General features: G+C 42.6%; 1 protein-coding gene across 1 annotated transcript in view; it reads left to right on the top strand.

Moving 5' to 3' along the window:
• The first annotated feature begins 64 nt into the window (after positions 1-64).
• Positions 65-16,949, top strand: part of PLAGL1 (PLAG1 like zinc finger 1) — a 43,737-nt gene continuing 26,852 nt past the window's right edge. Inside the window, exon 1 of the mRNA XM_042819427.1 lies at positions 65-108. The gene's annotated coding sequence lies outside the window, so the exon portion shown is untranslated. The remainder of the gene's footprint in view (positions 109-16,949) is intronic.

Here is a 16,949-nt window from a genome sequence, read left to right as displayed (position 1 = left end):
GGGGCCGGGCACCGCCGCGGGGACGGGAGCAGCTTCTGTCGCCGCCGCCGCCGCGCTCCCCGGCCCGGCGCTGGGGCAGCGGCAGCGCCCGCCGAGCCGCGCCATGAGGTGAGCGGGGCCGGGCCTCGAGGGGGGGGGGGGGGGGCGGGGGGGGGGGGGGGCACCGGCGGGAAGGCAGCGGCGCCGATGAGTGCGCCGTCAGAGAGAGTGGGTTTTTTCCCCCTTTTATTTCTTGATATTATTTGTTTGCTCTTCTCCATCCCCCAACTTCTCACGAGCCGCAGCCCCCGCCCGCCAGCTCGGACTTGTCCGTCCGCCGCGCCTCTCACACAGTGCTCGGGATGGGCGCTTGGGCCCGGTCCAGCCCGCTCTGACTTCTGGAACAAAAAGCCCTCGGAGTTGGGTGCGGGGCGGGGGGGGCTGCATCTCTCGGCCGTCGGTGTTGTGCCGTGCGGCGGCCGTGGGACCGCGGCTCGGCACGGAACTGCTCGGGGAGCTGGTTTCCGCCTGGGGAACAGCTGCGGGCTCGCATCTGTGCCCACCGCCCCGCTCTCAGCGCTAGCTCCTGCAGGCAGCCGCACCGCAGCGCCCTTCCCGTCGGTTTCTCACCCATCTCCAGCGGGACAGCAGCGTGCTGCGGTCAGGCGCTGGCTCCCGGGCGGACGTGCTTTCTTAATTCTGGAGGAGGAAGCATTTACTGGTACTTTTTTTTTTTTTTTTTTTTTTTTTTAAAGTACCTGAATCGGTTAAATTTTAACTTTCAGTTTTGTTTTCTTCTTTCTGTTTCTTCTTCTTTGGTCTTTATTCTGTCAAAAGTCTGCATCTCACAGCGAAATGACAACTAGTGTTTCTGGAAGAGTGCATTCAGGACAGCCAAACTCTTCCCAAGGGCTGTTGCTTTCCGTATGTGACATGGACACAAGTGTGGAGCTCCTTGCAAAAGGCGATTGGAGAAGATATCTGAATTATTTGGTGAAGGGTGCAGTGTAGTATGTCTTTAAAATGGAGGTTCAAATAGAATATTCCATTGTCAGCGGGTATTCTAAAACTCGTAAACGACTTTGTAGGACAAAATACAAGCTGTGTTTTGGATACGTCTTACTTATATCATGCATATACATTATATATTCTTGTATATGTTTATCTCACCTTGGTGATAAGTGTCTTCAATAGGAAATACAAATAGCACACACATCCTCCTTCCAGGAAGTGGCAGGAAAGGATGTGTGTGGTGTCACTGCCAGATGAGCAAATCCTGCTCTGACAGAATGAGGAAGGAAGAGGCGCCAGACCTGTATGGCCCCCAGAGCCCTCAGTGCTGAGGCTGTAGGATTTCCAGCAGCACATGGGGCCTGGTGCTCAGTTCTACCAGCAATTGACAGAACACATGTTCTGGGTCCCAGATGCCTAGTTATGTGTGGTGGCACCAAGTGTCAGCTGGTGCCTTGGCGGCTGCTCATGCATTCTTTGTGCTGAAGGCCCTGAGAGAGGTGGTGCTCATTTGGAACCAGTAGCGTGGCACGACACTGCAAAGCCTTTTGAATGGGAGACCAGTAGGGCTTCAAAGAAGAGATCTCACCTTCTCCCTCACCTTGCCAATCCTCAGTTGATCTCTTGGGTAGACTAGCACTGGCCTGGGATGGAGGAAAAACATCTGCAGTGTTAGCTGAATGCAAACCATCAGTATGCCAGGTGGCCAAGAAGGCCAGGGGCATCCTGCCTTGTATCAGAAGTAGTGTAGCCAGCAGGAGCAGGAAGGTAGTCATTCTTGGGTACTCAGCACTGGTGAGGCCACACTGGTGAGCACTGTATTCAGTTTTGGGCCTCTCACTACAAGAAAGACATTGAGGCCCTGGAGCATGTCCAGAGAAGGGCAACAAAGCGGTGAGGGATCTGGAGCAAAAGTCTTATGGGGAATGGCTGAGGGAACTGGGGTTTCTTAGTCTGGAGAAGAGGAGGCTCAGGAGAGACCTTATCTCTCTCTACAACTACCAGAACAGAAGTTGTAGTGAGTTTGAAATCAGCCTCTTCTCACAGGTAACAGCAATAGGATGAGAGGGAATGGCTTCACATTGTGCCAGGAGAGGTTCAAGTTGGATACTAGGAAGAATTTTTTCTCAGAGAGAGTGCTGAGGTACTGGCACAGGCTGCCCAGGGAGGTGGTGGAGTTAGCATCCCTGGAGGTGTTTAAGAGTTGAGTGGATGTGGACGTGATTAGTGAGCATGGTAGGGATGGGCTGATGGTCGGACTAGATGATCTTAGAGTTCTTTTCCAACCTTAATTATTCTGTGATTCTGTAATTCTATGGTTTGGAGGAGCTGGATTCTGCTCCTGCATTGTGCTGTGAGTATGCAGTGGGCTGTGCCACGCTGGGAGCTGTGTATAAGATGTGAGTATGGATACAGTGACAGGATCAGTGACAAATGGTATAATTATTGTTTGTTATTGCATGCACTTGCTGCTGAGGTGCAGCTATGCATTAGGTATATTTTCCATCATTAGTGTGCACTTAATTGTCCTGCATTGTAAGTCAATGCAGTCAAAGTCTCATTTGCAAACCTAATGGGAACTCATACAGATCCTGGAGTAGTATGACTGCGTAAGAAACTGTTTGCTACAATGTTCTCATTTTTAAGTGGTCTCAGGAAGCATCTCTGACATTTGAAGAGGAGCTAGTCATTCAGGCTTTATGGTAAATACTGCACATTGAGAAAGTGGGACTGTTTGTGTAAGAAGTAGAAGATGAGCTGAATGGGAATAAAAGGTAGAAAAAATGTGAGAACTGCCAGTTTCTGTGGAGCTACACATCATATTGAGACTGGCAGTGGGAGGCTTGGAGAGCTGCGTGCAGGAAAGCATGTAAGCACAACAAGAATTACCTCTTAAGGCAGAAAGGGCTGTAAAATGAAGTGCTTACACCTCCAGGCTGAAGCCTTATGTGGGCTTCTTTAAGGTATATTAAAATCACTCTGCTTTTAAAATAAAATGAGTTGAAGTGCTTTGAGTGCATTGCTTCTAGGTAGACTTATTGCTTTTTAATGTGGTCACTTGTTAGTGTTAATTTTGCAGGCATGTAAGCCAGTGGGTTGCACACTAACGCTCCCTATCTAAAGATGGTGACTTCTCTTTCCTTCCTGTTTGATATCTGCCCTTAGAGAATCCCCTCCTTGTAAAGACCTGTTTTTTCTTCCCGTGGCTGCCCTGCCAGGGCTGTGTGGGAGGGAGTAGTGTAAGGTAGTTGTCCCAGCTGCTGTGACATGGTTATTCTGCAGTGCATTACAGGGGCCAGGACCTGGGGCTCTGTCCCCCCTTTTCTTTCCCTCGAGCACTTAACTTTGTGGCTGATGATTAAAACCCAAAACCATCAGCCCTCACCCCACCCATAAGTGAATACACGCTCTGCACTTTGGGCAGACTTTGCTGATGTTGTTTTTTATAAGTTTCATTTGTTCAAGCACTTCACATTACACCTGACTTTGTGGGCATAAATAATCCTGTTCATTAAGGGTAATCTTGCTCACAAGATGTTTGCAGAACTGGAGTGTATTTAAAGCATGCACTGCCAGCGAGTTCCCTCCTGGCTCCACTCAGGCTTTATTTTAAGATGTTCCTGCTTTCTAAGATAAGCATGAATCAAACGAGACAGCTCCACGTGCTAAGGGAGCAGCGGTCACTATTTCTGCTTAAGCACGTGCCACAACTGGCCACACCATTTAATTATCACTAAACCCAGAAAAAAAACTCGTCTTTTTTTGCGTGTGTGTGTGTGTAAGAAGGTAGGAAATCTCTTTAGCATAATGGCAAGGATACTGCTATTTTATGGTAACTAGCAGGAAATAACAACAGTTACAACAGAATGAGGGTCAGTCTCCTTGAATTCTGCTTGGGAAAACCCTGGAAGTTGACCATGACATTTAACTCTGCACATCCCAAGGATAATGAAGTATTTTGCTTTTTTTTTTTTGTACCAACTTTTACCTTTCTTCAGTGCATCCTTTTAAATACGGGCTGTTTGGAATTTGTGTTGAAAGCATGTTTTGGTTTGCAGATATCTAACAGGAAAAATCTCAAAGGGATGGCTCTTTCCACGTGTCTTTATCTCCATGATTCTGCAATTTGCTCTTTTCTCTTGATTTTTCTGCCTGTCCTGTGCAGGTTGATCCCTGTCTGTAAAACAGCAAGAGTTGCAGTGCTAAATCGAGATCAAGAATGCCTTGGTAAACTAATCCTGTCTTGGAGGACAGAGTAGATCTGCTTGTAGCTTTCTCCTTCCTGTGCCTGGAACACTATTTAAGAGAAGCTGTTTCACAAACAACGTAAGACAGGGAAATGTATGCTTCCCAAATAGCATTAATTGCTTGTAATTCCAAGCTTGAAATTATGATACCATACAGAGTGTATTAAAAGACATTTATTTTTAGTTTTAATGAATTGGAAAGAGCACTTGACTATCTCACAGTGTTTTATCCCACTCAGAATCCATGATTTTTAAAAGGCATCCCCGGACTTGTTGACACCCTATTCTCTTGCTTAAGCCTGTTTAAAAACTCTGATGGGTATGAAATACATTTCCAGTCCTTGCTGTGGGTTGTAAAAGGGTTTGAAATAAGGTCAGTCGTTCTAGGCTGGTAACTCTGTCTAACTTCTTCGTTTTTGCCATTTTTTCCTCTGGAGAACCTCAATTTGCATGTATAAGAAAAAGTTCTGGATCTTTGAGATGATAATATATACACAAATAAAAACGAAAATTCTAGTTCTTGTCTGTGTCAGCAAAGAGCCTGAAAGATTAGCCATGAAGAGGAGGTTCTGTGTACATTTTGTCTTGTTCATCTTAAGGGCTGCTGCTGGAGTCTAAATGAGGGTGCAGGGTGTCTCAGGATTAGCACCATGGTCTGCTGCTAGGACCACCACCTGGTCCTTGCTCTCCATGATTAAGTGCAGGGGAAGGCCTCCCAGCTCTGCCTGACCCGCAGAGTCAGATAGCAAGTGCTAATGTTCAGCCCAGCCCAATTGCTGGGACTCAGTCCTCCTGTTGCAGTCATTTTGTCTTCCTCCCATTCTTTGAGGAAGGTGGGACTAGGTCTGTCCTAAGAAGATGTTTCTTTGCATAGTAGATGTGTTTATTCTGAGGAGCAGCAAAGTTGTCTCTTGTGTATATTGAGATATGATAGGAGAGTGTCTATCCCTTACAGTAGTACATCCATCTTATCTAGGTTGGTACTGTTCTTTTTGCCTTAAGTGGGGCAGTGGGGGCTCCTTCTGGGAAGACTTGAGTGCAGTTCAGCTGGTGTCTCTCAAGACAGCACATGGAGCTGTTTTAGTGCTAAATATCAAGTCTGTGTGCTGAGAGGTGTTGTGGCTGACCTGCCTGACCCATCCTATCCCAAGGACTGTGCGTGATGTGGCTCACACTGTTCATTGCATGGCTGGCACCATGCATTGTCTCTTTAGTGATGCCAACTGTTGGGGAAAGGCTGCATGCTGATGCTTTGGGAGCACCAATGTCACCTGAATAGCCAGGTTTATTCATGGATTAATAACGAGTCTGGCTTCATTCTTTTGGAAGGCACCGTTCCATCCTACAGTGCTCTCAAACAACCCACTGAAGAACTGTGGGGGAAACTTATTTGCAGCAAATGCAGGATAGCAGCTAGTAGGGTGCAGATGGTATTGTCACCAGCATGGTCACCCACGTGCTTTTGGCTTAAATGTCACAAGCATGATACGGGTAGGCTAGAGGCTTGTGTGTGGGCACACAGAGGATACAGCAATGCCCATGATGCCCCTGAGTAGCGTACCCAATACCTAGAGTAAAGGTGGTACCCAACATCTCCCCCAGCTGCTGTGACACAGCATAGATAACGAAGTCAGTATAGATGTTTTTGTTTTTCTGCAGTGCATGTAAGAGAATAGCACTTAGGAAAAAGAGTAGTGGTATCTGATGTGGCATATCATACACAGTAGCAAGCAAATAGAATGCATGGTGGAGCAGTATTCTTTGCTCCTCCACTCAGTCTCGTTTCCTGGTTCCTCTTGCTGTGAATGGTGCTGAGGGACTGCTGAGGAATAAGCAGGGATGTCCTATGCAATTGCATGGTGGGCATGTTTTAGGGAGAATTGCAACAGTGTAAGTCCCACATGTGTTTTCGGTTCATTAACTGTCACAGCAACTGTGTTGGCTTAGTTTAGCCAGAATGTTATTTCAATCACTGCAGCTGTATGTGATCTACAGCACTTGTTTGGCCTGTCCAGTCCTATCTTACAGAAATAAATAACTTTAGAACTAGTAGAGCTTTTTTAAAGATTAAAACATACTGTAAGGCTTAGCAATAAGCAAGTGATTTATAAATCACTAAAATTGTGTTTTGTCAGTGCTTTGACAGATTGACACCCAAGGAGGACATCAAGTATCTAAGCATTATATTGTCCTGGAATAACAAATGGTTGAAGGACCAGTGCAGTACGCATTAAAAACATAGCTAAGTTAGTCTGTAGTTTTGTCTTCCGAGAGGTGACTGTGTGTTCAGGGTCAGGTGGAATCACCTCCAGAGCCATCTCTGCACCTTTGTTGTGCTGAGGCTGTCTGCTGTCAGAGGGCAGTGATGCTGAACAAAGGTTTGGAAACAGACAGTAGGCAAAGGAAAGAGAGTGACATACTGGAAAGTATTAGGTAAAAGAGTTGCTAAAAACATAACTGAAATCAGACCGAAGAAACAAAAGAGAAACTCTTAGAAGAACAGATTTGTTTTTTTAGTGTAGGAAGTTCAAATAGAATTTAGTTTTCAGCGAGTTTTAGCTTTCAGCTCAGCTTTCTGCACCAAGAGGTCTCAGGAGACCTTTTTAATGTTACAGACTGCATGGGCAGTGCAGGATGCTTTCTAGCCTTCCATGTTTTCTCTCTTTGTGGGAGTCATGGCTCACCTGCGTTGTTGAGTGAAGAGAATGCATTGAACCCCTTCCAAGATTACTAACATTTCTAAGCAATTAAATCGAGGAGCTGAGAAGAACCAACATAAGCTCTTTTCTGCTTCAGCTGCTCTTAGAAATATCAGCAGTCACCCATACTAATTAAACAGGTGACTTAATACCTCTCACAGTGTGGCAGCAGGTGATTTGCCTATTGAAACACTACCTCTTTGTATGCCCAGTGCTCATCCGGGAAAAGCTCGGAGTTGCAGGCCAGCATGAATCCAAGTGCACTTGAATAAAGTCACTCCTCCCCATGGTTCTTTCAGAACGCTTTCCAGGGAGGAAAATTTTTACAGCTAGTACACGATGTATCCAGAGTGAATGCATCACTTGCTTCTTGCAGACCTGGCAGTCAGGATGGGCCTTCTCATTCTGGCGGTGCCAAGCGCTGACAAGAGATCGCTGTTCTCCCGCGGCCTTCAGGGCGGGTGCTGATGGAGCTTGGGAAAACAGTGTCAGGTGAGGATTTCCAGTCGCTGGGGGCTGTCCTCTCCCATGTGAAGGACAGTGCAACTAAGAATTTGGGCAAAACACCACGCAACCTGTAGTGCTGATACACAGAGCCAGTGAAACTGATACATTTCTGCAGAATGTTTTGGTTTCAGCAGCTGAATACGTTCAGGCAAAAGTAAGTTTTACTGGAAATATTCTGCCTGGTTCAGGACTCATTTGTTTTTACGAACCTGTCACTGTTCACAACACAAGTAAATAAGCAGGCAAAGCTAGCATGCCACTACTGTAAAATCTGGAGATCCTAATGTTCTGTGGCTCTAAAGAGTGCTCTCTGCTTTTGCCTCAGTCAGCTCAGTTGGGGCTGGGATGGTGGTGAGACGCTTTCTACTGCTATGGTGGCTGTCCTGTTTTGGAAATGCTTCACTTTGGATTTTAACTTTTGTTTAGAACAAAAGATTGCAGGGGAATTTTCAGTGTTTTTGAGGTTGCAGATGGATCTTAATGATATTCTTATCACTGTTTGTGCCCAGCCAGGCTTCTGGACCTTATTACTTCTCGTGCAACAGCTGCCAGTGACAAGAATAATTTTCATGCTTGGAAATCATCTTTACTTGACTTGTGCACATTTACATGCTGTTCTTCACTCTGAAATATTCCTAGTGTGAGTGATAGATAGAATCATCTTCCTTTTTAATGCATGAGTTACTCTACAGATTTTTCTGCTGAGTTTGCTACGATCTGTGGAGCTTTTTTATTAATAAAATTGTAGCCTGGTTTTAATGTGTTTTTTAACAATAATGAAGAGGCACTGCCCTGACCAAACCAGAGACACAGGCAGGAAGAAAAGAAGGATAAGCAAACGAATAAATTCACTTCCACTCTGTCTTATTCTGCAGTAAAAGAGAAAACTAACTTATTTTTCTTCTGTAAGTTGAGCTTAGAACTTCTATGATTTGTCAACATTTAAGCCTAATCACAGAACACTGAGGTCTCTGCAGGCCTCAGCACTCATACAAACAAATATTTACATATCACTTATTACCATTTAAAATCAATTTTATTAAAAATTTAAGGAATTTTAAAATAGAACATTAGAGAAATGACTATCAACTTCCTAAAGTAAAATGGAATGTAAAAATGAAGTTATTTCAAATATTTTGTGCTCATCAGTAAAACAGATTACAAAAGATTTGAGGACAGTGCAGAGTGCATTTTTTTATCTGTAAAAATATAAGCAGGATATATTACTTAAAAACTTTTTTTCTTGTCAAATTCTTTAGGCTGTTTAAGTTTCTGAATTGCCTTTACAGTATGTCTTTTGCTCTGATTATTCCTCTTATCTACTTTTATTTTTAAAACTATAATTTGACAGTGGGTTTTCTAAATTCCAAGCTATGAGCAAAAAATGTGAATTTGTTTAGGTGTCAAGGTTGTTGTCGTACTTCCAGTCATGTATTTGGGTTTCAGAATCTGAAATGGCAGTAGTCATTTTCAAGTCGTTTATTTTGACAGGGATAATCTTAAAAATTTGAATTCCTGGAGTTTACAGGATAGCATAATCAGTATCATCGTTAAGAAATGTCAGCTGGGCTTTCAGTTTGTCCCAGCAGAGCAATGACTCTTGAATCATAGTGATTCTCCCTGTGTTTTGTTGGTTTTTTTTAGCGCTGTAGTGAAATTGGAGACTGTAATGTAATGATGCAGTGACGAAAGTACATTTCAAAGCTACCTAAGCACTGGATAGTGGGCACTTTTGGATAACCCTAAGTTGTTCCATCTGCAGATTTACATCCTGCATGAAATCTTACAGATTATGTTCATCCAGATTTTATAAATCACTGAAACGATCTTTTGATAACTTAAGGTGCAGATGTCAAGTGGATTTGGGTTTTTGTTAACTCACTGGACCATACTGAATAAATGTTTTAGATGTCAAAGTTGGAGTTGAAGAGGTCATGCAACTGAGTGAAGAAATAACAGCAAGTGACCCATTGGTGAACTTTTAAGGAAGGGTCAGAGATCGCAGGATTTTTTCCAGTTTATTGTTACAAGGTTTTTTATATCAGGGTAAATTTTAATTGAAGAAATAGTGATTTCCTGTACTTAGTATTTATTTATCCGTGGTGGACCAAATTTCATGTAGCTAATTTAGTAATGATATGGGAGTTGAAAGTCACTTATTTTTAACTGTTTTGTTCATTCAGTGGAGATAGTGGCTATGAAATGGTCCTTTACCAGCCTCTGCGGGCTCTTCAGTATTGGCCTTGTTATTCTGATTTCCTACTTTTTCTTACATTCTCCAGCACTGGCAAAATAAGCTTGCATAGAAGAGAGCCAGTTGCCTTGCATTTAAGTTTCAGTCTTGCCAGAGAAAAGACTAGGACTATGTTACTGTACAGGATGAAGCCACAAGGCTAGAATTTTAAATAAGCACACATTATGCATTTAATGCCACGTTTTTATTTTTATTTTTGGACTACTTGAGTCACACACAAGAAGTGGCACAGGACCCCAAGGGGCTGTGTGCTGTATAGTTAGTAAGAAAGCATCCAGGCCTCTGAAAGAAGAAATCTAATTATAACTGTGCTACATGCTGTCATTCTGGGAAAACAAGAGCTTCAAGTTGTCTTTAGCTGACAGTGGGGACCAACTTTTTCCTATACCTGAGTGATAGATATGCTGACTATGAATGGTGATTCACTGAATTGAATTTGAATCTGTATCTGCATTTATTCAGTGGTGGTCTGTGAGTCATGCCTTGCTGATTTTTGGAATTGTCATATGGTGTCATAATCAAAGGAAAAAGGAAGGAAACAGGTAAATAATATTTGGGAATATATGCAACTTTTATTAGCCAATTATATAATCAGTCTTTGGAAGATCTGAATTTCTTTATACTTATGTACCACAGGCATTCCAAGCATACCATGAAAACAGCACCTCTAAAATTGAGGTGCTTCACCAATAAAATAGTAAAAAAAACCCACCGGTGTTCTCTACCTAAATTCCTTTTTCAAGTGAAAACTTGTGGTAGTTTCTGGATGAAATGATGCCTTCCCAGAACTGGGGTTTAAAGCCATTTAAAAGTAAGAGTAACGCTCTGAAAGTGATATTTGACCAAATAAATTGAAAATTAGTATTTGCATAATTTGGCAGCAACACTACACTGAAACAGAGGATGCATCTGGATCGTGTTGTAGATACGTGCAAAGTTTGTGAGTGTCTGAAACTGGGAGTTTTAAAATCAGCATAATCTAGGCAAGGTGTGCAAAGTGTTGACCTTCTGATGACACATCTATTTTTATGATTTCAAAAGTTTGCGAAATACTGTCTGCCCTTTCTGGTCACAGATGTGATTGTGGCAGTGGGTGGGAGCGTGTGGGCCCTCTGCCTCAATTGATCTGCTGGTCATCAGTTTTGGAAAGCTGGCAGCTTCTGATATATTAGTAGTGAGCTTGTGCAAGGAGACAGTGTTAAAGCCAAGGCTTTTGTAATCCTTTTTTTAATTTCCAGGAATTGACTTTTTGAGGTAGGCTCCCCAAAGAGAATGCAGACAAGGGAATCTCCCTATCAATCTGCTCATCTGTCAGTGACTGCCCTGCCTAAAAGTGAGTGCCTATTCCTAAAGGGAAAATTGGAATTCGAGATGAAAATGATGAGAATAGTTCAGCCAATGTGTTGAGAATGAATGTCTCACAGGAAAAGTACTTTTTCACATGACTTCATACAAGTGGGTCTTGTGTTTGTTTTGTGCCAGCTCAGTCCTGAGTTTCAGCTAGTAGACCAGAATCCTCTCCACAGACTCATTGAAATGGAAATGTTTCTGCCCTCTGCTGTGGAATGCAAATTATTTTAGGAATGTTCCTGGGTCTTGGGGCTTTTTAAAACTCACACTTTAAAGCCTTTTTTAGCTTTTAAAAAGTGATTCTCAGAACAAAACAAGCATCTAGAAAGATAATTGGTGCCTTGATCTTGACCCAGCAAAATGCAGAAGCAGAAGTGTGGGTTTGTCTTCCTATGTATAAACAGTTCCCTGAAAGTCAGTGGTTGTTGGACATGGGAAATGCAGAAATCCTTTTCTGGATCATGGTCAAAAAGGAGGATTTTGCAAAGCCAAATGACACAGAAGCCTTTAGTATGGAAGACCAGCACAAGATACCCTTTAGTATAATGCTTCGGCATCTTTTGTTGCTATCTCTGTTTAAAAATACTAAGCAAAGTACTTGCTTCATTTTCTGCTGTATATCTTTTGCTGACCAAATCAAGTGGTAGAAGGTTATGAAAATGATGAGAGACAGTGCCATATTTCAGAACAGGAAAAACTTCTAAGGAACAAGGTTTGGAATTTTTTGATCCTTGTGTTTCTGGTTTCAAGTCACTGGATGTAAAATGGATTTGCTTTTAATGAAAGTTCTGATTTTTTAATATATTTTTCTTAAACTGAAAATACGCTTGAGTAGATTTGGCCCATATGTGGATCACATTTGATGGTGCTACACCTCAATACTGTCATAATTGTAAGTTGGAATATCAATTGGTTGGTACAAGGAGTGAAAAGGCAGGAATTTTGTGATGTATTCTGTTGAAATTTAATACTCTGTAACTGTTGCAATTAACAGCTAAGTGATGAAAAAGTGACCAAAGTCAATAGCATGTCCAGTCTCATCAAGTCACTGGACATTGACAGTGTTCTTGGTTGCTTTTCATTAAAGAAACTGTGAGTTTCTTGAGTGCATAATTGTTTGCCCACTGTCTTCTTAAGATTCTGCTTACTGTTCTTTTACTGCTTAGTCCTTTGTAAAAGACAGATGTTCCATATAGAGCTCCTAATTTTCATTATTTTTTATATTTACCAAGAAGACTTCCTTACAAAGAACTTCTGCAGTACCCCTGAGCCAGATTTCTAGAGATGAGACACAAGTGTTTATGTGTTGCTCGGGACCCATCAGGGAAGGGTCAGTATCCTCCAGAATAAAGAAAAATATTACAGTGTTATAAGGGTAAAAGAGTTATGTGTGGGGTGGCACATGGTCACCTGGTGAGGGTGACATCTGTCTGGCTGTGACTCACCACCAGCAGCATAGGAAAGTGATGCCAGGTGGGAATAAACGTTTCATTCACTGTTTAATAATTATAAAATAATTCCATGATTTGAAAAAAAAACATAATTTTAGTAAAGAAAATACACAGGTATATGCTGTTTTACTTGATTATTATAAAAGGATTTATAATTTCATGTTTAGTGTTATCTATGGTAAAGGATTCTATACCTACCTGTAGTAGGTGTGAAATGCAGAACATTTTACTGTGGGATCTGTTTGAATTGTAAATATCACAAGCCAAATCCTGATTTTGGATACGCATCTGGGACTGATACTAACTTTGGCCCTGTGTTTTACTTTCTCCCCTGTTAATACTCTATTAATACTTACTTCATTTCTGTATTGTTGTGATTTTCCTTCCTGTTCGTGAATTCAACAAAATAAATGTCAGCAGAAATGCCCAGCACGAGAGCTAGCAATAGCCAAAAGAGAACAAGTAGGAAGCACTAATGGGATTCTAATGCAGTGTAGTAGATGCATTAGGTGTTTTCTTCTAACAAATACAACCTGAGGCATAAGGTATGCTGAAAGTTAAGCCTGGGCAACCAGTTTCTATTGGAGGGTAAAAAAGAGTCCTTCCCGATTTAATCTTGATATAAGTAGGTTAAGTGTGGTTTTCCTGTCACATTTGTGCATGTGTATTTTAGAGACATCTGCAACTGTGTTACTTAGCTGTCTTGAAAAAATGCCTTTACTTGCATTTTACCTTTACTCAGTTATAGTGTGATAAAAGATGCTTAGATAAGAATAAGCCATCTGTCTTTACTTAAGAATATTGTGGGTCTATAACAGGTTTTACTGCATGTTCTTCAGATACCTGAAAAACAGCAGCCTCCCCTTTTCATCTGCATGAGTAAGTGGAGAGATGTCTTCATGGCATCAAGAGCCTTACAGCAACTGATGAACTACAGCAACTCTCTGGCATGTGGCATGATGCTGAGGTGCATTTTTGAGCCATATGATGTCAAATCATTACTTCTGATTATAGTTCAAAAGTCATCATCCAGGTCTTTGTGCATGACATGGTTATCTCTTGCAGACAGTGTGTTCTTGTCATTGGCAGATGATGCAAGATCATGATGCAGATGCAAGGGTATCACCCACAGCGTGTGTTGATATGACAGCTTTTCCCATTGCAACTGCTCCTACCTGGCTCATGCAGAAATGTACTCCACAGCCTATTCTTCTCCTCCATAGGCAGTGCAGAACCCGTTCTCACTTCTTTTGCCGGTGCATAAATGCTGCTTGCCACTGCAAGGCACTGAACTTCTGTTCATCCAGTGAGCCTGTAACCCATGCTTTGCCCTCTGTGAACACTGTTGACTATCATATTCAACTTCAGTTCCTACTTAGGATAAGCACATAAACCAATTTCCTGATAATGAGAGAACACAAGAACCTTGGGAGACTTTGCCTCAAATTAATTGTAAGGGCTGCAGTTTCCTTGTATGGAAAACATTCCCCACTCTGTTCCTTGTCTTTTTCTGCCCTTCCACTGGTGAAACATGTCAATATCTTAAAGCAGCCTCAAACAAGCTTTGGCTTTGTGAGCAGCATGGCAAGTTAGGTTGATATACCTGCAATGCTTTGTGTAAAGGCCGGTGTGGTTTACAAGTGGTTTACAAGTAAAACCACAGAAGGCTGGCCAACGGGAATGTTAAACTGTGGCCAGCATGGCCAGAGGCCAACCATCTAAGTTTAGGTTGACAAGTGGCCAATGTGGCCAGAAACCACCAGGCACTGTGCCTAGCTGGCACAGAAGAAGAGACTGCTGTGACTCTACATGTGCCATTCATAGTGTGTTATCCCCCTGATTGAAGGGCAGTACAGTGTGCAAGAGGTACCTTTGTACACCAAAGGGCTGACCTTGGAGTGGGAGAGTTGGTGGTTTTCTGCAGCTAGAAGGAGGGGAGGTTGTGAGTTTGTGTTGAGGGTAAGTGCGGGAAAGGTCTGGCTCAGCTTGTGAAGGAGCTTTTAGTTCTGCTTACATTCCCTTGCCTCTGCAAATACTCCCTGCTGCACTTATCTTCGCCCTGTCAGAGATAACATGACTGACTGCTGGAAGAGGAGCAGTTACTTGTGTTGGTGCACCTGCTGCTCTGTTGCTCTGCGAGCGGTTTGTGTTTCTGCAACTGGGATGCCCTCAAGGAGGTATTTGCTCTTGGTCTGCAAACTGGGTGCTCACCAAGTGCCAAACTTGGGCACTCAGGGATTGCTGCCACTGCAGTCCTGTTAGCATGGGCAAAGGGATAGGGTCACATATGGATGCCATTAAAGCCTGCTGTTCCGTCTGCAAGGCCTACATTCATGGAAATTGATATCATAGACAAGTGCCTCGCCCTTAGCCAGAATGGAGTCTAACTGTGAAGTATTTTATGGTTAGTAGAAATCAGGAAACTTGCTGCTTAGAAACCCTGTTCTCAGCATGACTGTTTTCATCTGGGAAAGAGGACTTGCTCATGTCTCTTTAGCATCCAGGCTTCTTTACTGCTTCTGTCTCACATCTTTTGTCTTTGTGTGGCACTGCATGTAGACAGTTCATACTAAACTATGTATTCACCAGAGACACTGTTTTGGCAGAAGATAGAAGTTACAGAAGAAAAGTTGAAGTGTTGGTGCTTCTGTTTCATGCCTTGTCCTCAATTCCCTTTATCTCAGACAGAAAGGATGCATTGGCAGTCTGGCTGCCAGTTTTCTTCCTGGCTTCTTGTAAAATGAGAAATGGCAATACTGTAAGACTTGATTCATTTGCTTAAACATAAGCTTCTAGTGTTATCTGAGATGTCCTGGGTAATCCTGCCTTCCTGCCTGTCCAGAAGGGGCTCATTTTCCTGTGTATTATGTCTACCAGCCTCACGTAGGTGCTTCAGATATCCTAGGGCATCTCAGAGGGCACTGGATGCTTATGTGTGAGCAACTGAAGCGTCTTTCCTTGTAGCGACTTCCCTGCTGAGGGTCTCTAATGAACTGCTCCCTATCAGTATTATCTCCTCTATGTCAGGGAATATATGCATCCTAAAAGTGGGAGTAATCTTGGTTCTACATCAAAAATTAGAACTTTTGAGAATAAAGACTCAGTATACCCATCAACTACATCTCACCCCTGTCCCCTTTAAAGAGCAATGCATGTATTTGTTGTCTATTCCGTGAAGGCAGTGTAGGCTTGAAAGGCATGGCTAAGTATGTGGGAAGCAAACACCAGGTAGCTCTGTGTATTTCAAGGTCAGAACTCTTCCAGTTTCAGAGTGAAGCATCTAAAGTCTGTGTTTTCCTGTATGTTACCTTTTATGCTCGAATTGACAATTTAAGTCCATGGGAGTTTGATTATGTTGTGATAAGATGCATGGTAAGATAGCAACTCTGACTCACTAACTTTGCTTGTCATGAACTTAGGACTGGGTCTGTAATCACTTACAAACAAGAATATCATCAGCATAATTACTCTGTTGCTCAGCAGCTATGATCTGTTCACAAATCACTGAGTTAATGGTGCGGTAATGCTCATTGTGGCTTCTTGTCTATCCAGGGACACGTGGTATGTTCTCAAAGTCAGGTGGCAACTTGCATGCTTGTAACTGTTCATCAGAATAGATTTTTATCTTCCCAGGCTTGAAAATATTACTACAGTGTGCTCCTCAATTGCAGGAAATAGTTAGATAGCAGCTTCCTCATCTTGCTGATGGATACACCAGGCAAAGTCACAGCTTCTTTCTTGGCATGTTCTCCGTAGTTAGAACCATAGAATCATAGAATCACAAGGTTGGAAACGACCTACAAGATCATCTAGTCCAACCATCTCCTCATCACCGTTGCCACCACTAGCACAAAGTAGCAGTAGTTCTCACTAGCTCTTCTCTTCCTCATTGTGCTCTGCATTTTTCCTGTCTTACCTACCACTTCTGTTTTCCACGAGTCTGTTTCCTGCTCAGTTATCATTCTTGTCTGTTTTTCCTGTATTGTCTTCTTCCAAGCTTCTCTTCTCTCAGTTCTCCTGACCAGTTCCAGTTAATCTGGAAGTATCTGACTAGCAAGCATTGTATCTTTGAGCCATTCCAGTCAGCAACAAAATACCATTTTCTTCACCAGTGGGAAATTTTCACCTTAAATCATGTACATGTACCTTCAGTCCATACCCAAAATTTGGATGTGGCAAAACAGCATATGCTGATGTGATTCTTACTGTTACTTGTGCATCCTCTTTTTACTGCCTGCCTTATTATTTATCTTGCTTTAAGCAGCCATATCCACACATTGAGATTCCACAATGGTAGACACTGCTGAGACAACTACTACAAAGGCAGACTCTGCTCTTATTATAAACCATTGTAAAATTTCAAGAAAAAGACAGTGAACAAATGGGAAAGGAACAAGATGAGCAGAGTTCAGCAGGAAACTAGAACTCTGCAGAAGTCTTTCAGGAGTGC

Source organism: Centrocercus urophasianus, unplaced genomic scaffold (genome assembly GCF_019232065.1).
Source record: "Centrocercus urophasianus isolate 14NV4802_14NV808 unplaced genomic scaffold, USGS_Curo_1.0 seq_10, whole genome shotgun sequence".
NCBI classification, from domain to species: Eukaryota; Metazoa; Chordata; class Aves; order Galliformes; family Phasianidae; genus Centrocercus; species Centrocercus urophasianus.
Note: the sequence above shows the minus strand (reverse complement) of the source record. Positions and strands in the feature narration are given on the sequence as shown.